Here is an 8,017-nt window from a genome sequence, read left to right as displayed (position 1 = left end):
GGTTGCAATCCGTTGCCGGACACGAAAAAAGACAAAAAGGAAAAAAAAAAAGAAAGAAAGAGAGAGGCCTTTGGCCAGAAAAGAGCACCAAAAGCTCTTATCAGAGAAATTCCGCCGGCTCAATATAATACCCAGGCACCGAGTTGGCTTCCAATTGAAAAGCACAAAATATTAACATTAGAAAGAACATTAATATAACCTCCCTTTTTGTAGAGCAGACAACAAAATCTTTCAACTTCATCTCGATTTTAGTTAAAGAATTTAGAGGAGTTTTCTGATAAGTATGCATAAAACCTGCTGTACACAAATTGGTTTTATGTCCTCCTTGGTCGAGGCATTTCTTTTGCATAAAGTATGGGATGGCCACTACTGGACAAAATTTCCCTTTTATATTTCTGTAGACCAGAGAACCTGATATAAAGTTTGAAGAACATTTTCTCCTCTCTCATTCCCTCTTTCCTTTGGGTGCTCATTTTTGGCTCATATTTGTCAGTTCAAAGATAGCTCTGTACAGTATTTTGAAAATTTCAGCTCGCACCAGTTCCAGATCTCCTGCCCCCAGCACTGTTGAAAGTGTGTACACAGACTACTGCAAACTGTTTCTTGTCAGTCCGTGACAAGATTCATATAGAAATTGAGAATTGCATTTATATATTTTTCAGCAATTGGTCACAATAATTTTAAATTCCTAAAGCAGATCATAAAAAAGAGGTGTTTATATTTTGTGTATTCATCCATGAGGAACTGAGAATTTAAAAGACCTAGCTGATTTTTAACCCCAGATAGTCTGAGAAACACCGTCCTGACTTGTAGTCTTTCCATTTGCCAGTGCCTTGCTCTTGAGCCATAATTACATGACGATTGATTCTGACGATTGATTAGCAATGTCCAGAGTACAAAATCAGGCACAAAATCTATCACCTATTACCAGTATAGGGTTGTTTGTTTTTTACCTTGAAAAGTACTATCACATATTAGCTCATTTTAGGTTTTGCAACCATGTGAGATAGGAAAGATATTATCTACATTTTATATGTAATTTATCTGAGTTCAGAGATAGTGTATCCTTTCTGAGATCCCAACACTGAACTGACAAGCTGGAGCGGGCCAGGAAAGTGTTGAAAGACTATTTATTTGGTGAGAGACCATTAAGAAATTGCTTAATCTCTCTGAGGTTTACTTTCCTTATAAGAAACAAGCAGATGATAATACTTACCCTGTAGGTTGAAGGCTTGATGAAAGGAATAAATGAGAAAATACAAACAGTGCTCAAAAAATTAGGTGTTACTTGTTTTTGTTAAGATCTGTTCACTAGAACTACAAGTAAAACAATGGTATATCACACATGTAGGATAGTTTTTCCAGGGCCTGGTACACACACACACACACACACGCACACACAAATTATCAATACATATTATTAGAATGAATGACTAAATGAATAAGCACAGATTTTTCCCTCTGTACTGAGGGTTTTTGTGTGTGTGTGTAACATAATTATATGTATTTGTAGGGTACAGAGTTGAATATCAACACCTGTGTACAATGCGTGATGATCAAATCAGGATAATTAGCATATTCATCATTACAAAAGGTAATCATTTTGTGTCAATTAATCAATTTCTCTCTAATTCCCCTCCCCTTCCCCTGTTCCCATTTCTAATAACCCAAGCTTGTTCTCTCCTTCTGAAAGATCAACCTATTATTGTGATTGTTTTCTTTCCTTCCTTCCATCCTCCCTTCCTTTGTTTTCTCCTTCCTTCCTTCCTTCCTTCCTTCCTTCCTTCCTTCCTTCCTTCCTTCCTTCCTGTTTATTTAATTTTTAGCTCCCACTTATGAGTGAGGACCTGTGGTATTTCTCTATGTGCCTGGCTTATTTAATTTAATGTAATTTTCTCCAAGCTCATCCATGCTGCTGTGATTGGCAGAATTTCATTCTTTTTTATGGCTGAGTAGTATTGCACTGTGTATATATACCATATTTTCCTTATTCAGTTGCCTGTCCATAGACATTTCGGTTGATTCCATTTCTCGGCTAATGTAAATAGGCCTTTGATAAACATGGGAGTGCAGGTATCCCTTGGACATGATGATTTCCATTCCTTTGGGTGTATTCCCAGGAGTGGGATAGCTGGATCATATGGTAGTTCTATCTGTAGTTGTTTGAGAAGCCTCTATACTGTTTTCCATAATAGCTGTACTAATTTACAGTCCCATCAACAGTGTATAAGGGCTCCTCTTGCTCTGTATCCTTGCCAGTATTTGTTATTCTGTTTTTTTTATAATAGACATACTAACTGGAGTGAGATGATATTTCAATGTGGTTTTGATTTACATTTCCCTGATGATTAGTGATATTGAGAATTTTTTCATATACCTGTTGGCCATTTGTATGTCTTCTTTTGAGAAATGACTATTCAGCTCTTTTGCACTTTTAAAAATAGTGTTACTCATTTTTTTACTGTTAAGTTGTTGAACTACATGTATATTCTTGATATTAATCTCTTGTCAGACATATAGCTTGCAAATATTTTCTCCAATTCTGTAGGTTGTCTTTTCATTCTGTTGATGGTTTTCTTTGCTGTGCAAAAGTTTTTTCGTTTGATATAATCCCATTTGTTTACTTTTTCTTTAGTTGCCTGTGCTTTCGAGGTCTTATAAAGTCTGCCCAGTTCTGAAGTGTTTCCCCTGTGTTTTCTTATAGGAGTTTTAGAGTTTCAGGTCTTATATTTAAATTTTTAATCAATTTTGAGTTGATTTTGGTAGATGGTGAGAGTTACAGATGTAGTTTCATTCTTCTACACACAGATATCCAGTTTTTTCAGCACCATTTGTTAAAGAGGCTGCCCCTTATGTATGTTCTTGGTTACTTTGTTGAAGATCACTTGGCTGTAATTATGTGGGTTGATTTCTGGGTTTTCTATTCTGTTCCATTGGTCAATGTGTCTATTTTTATGCCAGTACCATGTTGTTTTGGTTACCATAGTTTTGCAGTATCTTTTGAAGTCAGGTAGTGTAATCCCTCTGACTTTTTTTTTTTTTTTTTGCTCAGGATCACTTTGGCTATTCAGTGTCTTTTATTGTTTCATATGAATGTTAGGATTGCTTTTTCTATTTCTGTGAAGAATGTCATTGGTATTTTGATGGGGATTGCATTGAATCTATAGATTGCTTTGGGCAGTATGGACATTTTCACAATGTTAATTCTTGCAATTCATGAGCATGGAATGTCTTTCCATCTTTTTGTGCCCTCTAATTTCTTTCAGCGGTGTTTTCTAGCTCTCATTTTGCACATCTTTCACCTCCTTGGTTAAATATATTCCTAGGTATTTTATTTTCTTATTAGCTGTTGTAAATAGGCTTGTTTCTGCTAATTCATTGCTGGTGTGTAAAAATGATACTGATTTTTGTGTATTGATTTTGTATACTGCAACTTTGCTTAATTTGTTTCTCAGCTCTAGTTTTTTGATGAAGTCTTTAGGTTTTTCTCTATATAGGATCATGTCATCTACAGACAGAGATAATTTGACTTCCTGTTTTCCAGTTTAGATGCCATTTATTTCTTTCTCTGGCCTGATTACTCTGGCTGGTACTTCCAATACTATGTTAAATAGGAGTGGTGAGAGTGGGCATCCTTGTCTTGTTCCTGTTCTCAAAGGAAGCTTTCAGCTTTTCCCCATTCAGCATGACATTGGTGGTGGGTTTGTTATATATGACTTTTATTGTGTTGAAATACTTTCCTTCTATACCTAATTTGCTGAGTCTTCATCATGAAGGGATGTTGAATTTTGTTGAATGCTCTTTCTCCAAATATTGAGATTATCATATGATTTCTGTCCTTGATTTTTTTTTAACGTGGTGTATCACATTTATTGATATAAGTACATAGAGCCATCCTTGTACCCCTGGGATGAATCCCACTTGATCATGGCGTATAATCCTTTTGATTTGCTGTTGTTTCTGTAGGATAGGTTTGCTGGGTACAGTATTCTTGGTTGGCAGTCATTTTCTTTAGCACTTTGAATATATCATCTCATTCCGCCTTGGCCTATAGGGTTTCTATTGAGAAGTCTGCTATTAGCCTGATAGGGATTCCGTTATAGGTGACTTTTCACTTTTCTCTTGCTGTTTTTAGAATTCTCTCTTTGTCTTTGACTTGACAATTTGACTATAATGTGTCTCGAGGAGGTCTTTTTTGGGTTGAATCTGTTTTGGGATCTTTGAGCTTCTTAGATCCGGGAGACCATATCTGTCCAAATATTTGTGAAGTTTTCTGGTATTCATTAAATAGGCTTTCAATGACTTCTTTGTTCTAGACCCCTTCTGGTACACCTAAAATACAGATGTTTGTACATTTAAGTTTGTCAGATAGATCTCTCGGGCTTTCTTCCTTTTTTCTTTCTTTCTTTTTTGGTCCAACTGTGTTAATTCTAAAAACCTGTCTCTAGTTCAAAATGTTTTTCTTTCACTTGTTCTAGCCTGATGCTTATCTTCATAGTCAAATTTTTTATTCTGTTGAATGAATTATTCAGTTCTGGGATTTCCTCTTGGTTCTTTTTATTGTTTCTGTCTCTGTTGAATTTCTCATACATGTCCTGAATTGATTTTTGGACTTCATTGTGATTTCTATTTATTTTTTCTTGCATCATGTTGACTTTCTTTAATATTTCTATTTGGGATTCCTCTTCAGGTGATTCACTGGTTTCCTATTGTTTGGGGCCTGGTATTGGAGAATTGTAGCCTTCATTTGGGGGAGTAACATTTCCCTGTTGTTGCTTTTATTCATGCTTCTCAAATCTTTGCATTATTAATATCTGGGCATCTGGTGGTGTATTTGTTTCTTTTAATTCTTGGAGTGGTTTTTAGGGGACAGACTCTTACCTGTAGAAGTGTTCTATATTGATAGTCAGGTTGGGTGTCATAGGTTTGGTTCTGAGTGAGTATGTTAGTAAGTGCTGGCTTGCTCCCCATAACTTTTCTGCTGGTGCAGGTGGGCTACTGTGTCAGATGGGATTCTGGGCTCCCGGGGAAGGTGGCTGTGGATCTAGGCAGCTTGCACACCTCCCACATACCCTCCACTGGTTTTGGCAGGCTTGCTCTGTCAGATAGACCTCTGAGCTCCCAGGGAACGAGGGTGTGGATCCAGGCAACTGGCATAGGGATACTGAGTCAGGCAGGTCTCTGAGCTCCTGTGTGGGAAGAGAGTGTGCATCAAGGGGCTGGGATGCTCCCCACCACTCTCTGTTGGCACAGGTGGTTCCTGTGTCAAGCAGGCCTCTGAGCTCCTGGAGAAGGAGGACATGGGTTCAGGTGACCAGCACAAGGGGCCAGTTTAGTATCTGCATACTGTCCACTGAGGCAGGGTGTGGAGTGTTGAGTCATGTGGGGCTCTGAGCTCTTTGGGGAGAAGGAGAGTGTGTATCCAGGCAGCTGGAACACTCCTTCTGTGCTCTCCACTGGGGTTTGTGGGGCTGCTAGGTCAGTGGAATCTGAGTTCCCTTGGCTCCTGTCCCAAAATAGCAATGTCCAGTGGTAGCCCAGGACTGAGGGGAATGGGGTGTGATTCTGAATGTATTTCCCCTCTATAGTTGTGTGGGCTTTTAACCACTCCACATGCTGGGTTCACTGTCTGCGAGGGCTGCACAGTTACTTTGCAGCCTGATTAGCAGGTATCTACAATGAGAGTGCCAGCTGCTGGTCCCGCTCCTACCTAGTCCCAGCAATGCAGGATTTCTCTGGTCTCCGTGCTACTCCTGGTTGGGTGCTTCCCCAGTCTTTTTATGTTGCTGTCTCAAGTTTCCAGATCTTGGGGGATTTTCCTCCCTATTTAGCTTGATTCCATTGTTTTTTCCTAGACACTACTCTGCAGGTGACTATTTGCTTTGGACTTTTTCTGCATTAGAGGCAAAGGCTGGCTGCCTTAGTCAGCTATCTTGCTGGAAAAAAAACTCACCTTTACTGAGTTCTTTCTAATGCACACAGGGATTAACCAAGAGGAATAAAGTCTTGCCAATTCTGTTTCCTATTCTGTGTTACGTAGGATGTCATGGGTTGTGTCCAACTATTCATAGATTTTATCCAAAATCTAGTATAAATACTCTCATAGTAGTAAAAATCTAGAAAAAATTATAGTATCTACTCAACTCAGAGATTTTCAAATTCATTTTAATTAAAGAACTCTTTTCTCCAAAGTTTTATACAGAGTTTTGTTGTTTAAAACAAAGCAAAAAAAAAAAAAAAAAAAAAATGAGTGACAGTCTGGGAGTGTGGTCTGGTTCCTGATTCACTCAGCCGTCTCCTGGCCCCACAATAGCTCCTGAGACACTTTCTCAGACTCCTAGAGCATATTATGAAAACCACTGTCTTTTACTATTTATGGACAGTGTGAACACTTGGCAGTAGAAATAAGTTTACCCAAAGTGACCAGAACTGACAAGAATTGTAAGTCAGAAAAAATAAAAGCAAGCATACAGACTTTCAAGAGCATGGTAACTCTCCCAAAAATCTCTTGAAAGTTATGGCCAATAATCAATTATATTTAGCTTTGAAAGTCCAACCTGTAGTGAATTATCTGTAATCTTCTGTTGTACCATCCAATTATGCTTTTTACGTGTTTTGAGAGAAATGCAGAATTTCCTGTTGGGTACTGTGGTTTTCATTTTCTGGTTGATGTTGCGATCATCCAGGGCCAGCTTTCCTCAAGTTTAAAGACAGGAAAACACAAGAAACCAATGAAGAAGTTATAAATCTCCTGACAATCTATTGACCCTGCCTTACAAGAGTCAGGTAGCTGAAATTACCAACTTGATCAGTTGGAGGAAGTAGAATGGGACCTCTTTAGCAAAAACACTTGAAAGAGCATGTTGCAGCCTCAGGTTGGGTGCTGGGCAATACATTGGAACCCCCAGAAAAATTTTACTGGATATGGCAGCTGGTACTGCATGGGAAGCTTGGGCAAATGAGGACCCTGATAGGACAGAGTCCCAAGGGCCTATCCGCAGTATAAGGTGGGTATATATGCCCCTTGGGTGAACTACCAACATGAGGAGCTTAGTGTCAGCCTTACTGAGGTGGGATATGCAGTTCATTTATGAATGTGCCACAAGGTTGAAAAGATCACAGCCTGTTGTCCTGAGCTTCCTGGTCCCTCATCTACACGGCAGATGGACTGACTCACTTCTGTGCTGATAATCTTAGCGTGGTTTGAATTAGCAAATACTACTCCAAGATATTGTCATTCCATTTGCCCTCCCCCATGGATTTCTCTTCTTCTTATTGTTATTATTTTTTTAATTGCAGCACCTCTAATATGTAAGTTGGAGGATTTTAATCTCACTATAAATATACCTTTCTGAGTCCTATAGCAGTGGAGAAGATAGGTAGAAGGACAGAAAATAAAGTATCTTGGAGGATATATCTTCAATCTGTGCTTATGATTGGTTTTATTTTCCACTCTCGCGAATGATATTTTCTTTTCAAATCATGTAGATGTAGAGTTGTACATTTAATTTTTTTATTATTTTTTTAAATTTTATTTTATTTTGTCAGTATACAATGTGGTTGATTATTGTGGCCCATTACCGAAGCCTCCCTCCCACCTCCCTCTCCCCCTTCCCTCCCAACAATGTCCTTTCTGCTCGCTTGTCATATCAACTTCAAGGAATTGTAATTGTGTCTTCTCCCCCACCCCCCGGATTTTTGTGTATTTATTTATTTGTAGCTCCCACCAATAAGTGAGAACATGTGATATTTCTCTTTCTGTGTCTGACTTGTTTCACTTAATATAATTCTCTCTGTCCATCCATGTCGTTGCAAATGGCAGTATTTCATTCGTTTTTATTGCAGAGTAGTTTCCATTGTGTAGATATACCACATTTTCCATATCCATTGATCTGATGGTGGACATTTGGGCTGATTCCAACTCTTGGCTATTGTAAATAGTGCTGCAATGAACACTGGGGAACAGGTATACCTCCGACTTGATGATTTCCATTCCTCTGGGTATATTCCCAGCAGT

The sequence above is a fragment of the Galeopterus variegatus genome, unplaced genomic scaffold (assembly GCF_000696425.1).
Source record: "Galeopterus variegatus unplaced genomic scaffold, G_variegatus-3.0.2 Scaffold606, whole genome shotgun sequence".
NCBI lineage: Eukaryota > Metazoa > Chordata > Mammalia > Dermoptera > Cynocephalidae > Galeopterus > Galeopterus variegatus.
Note: the sequence above shows the minus strand (reverse complement) of the source record.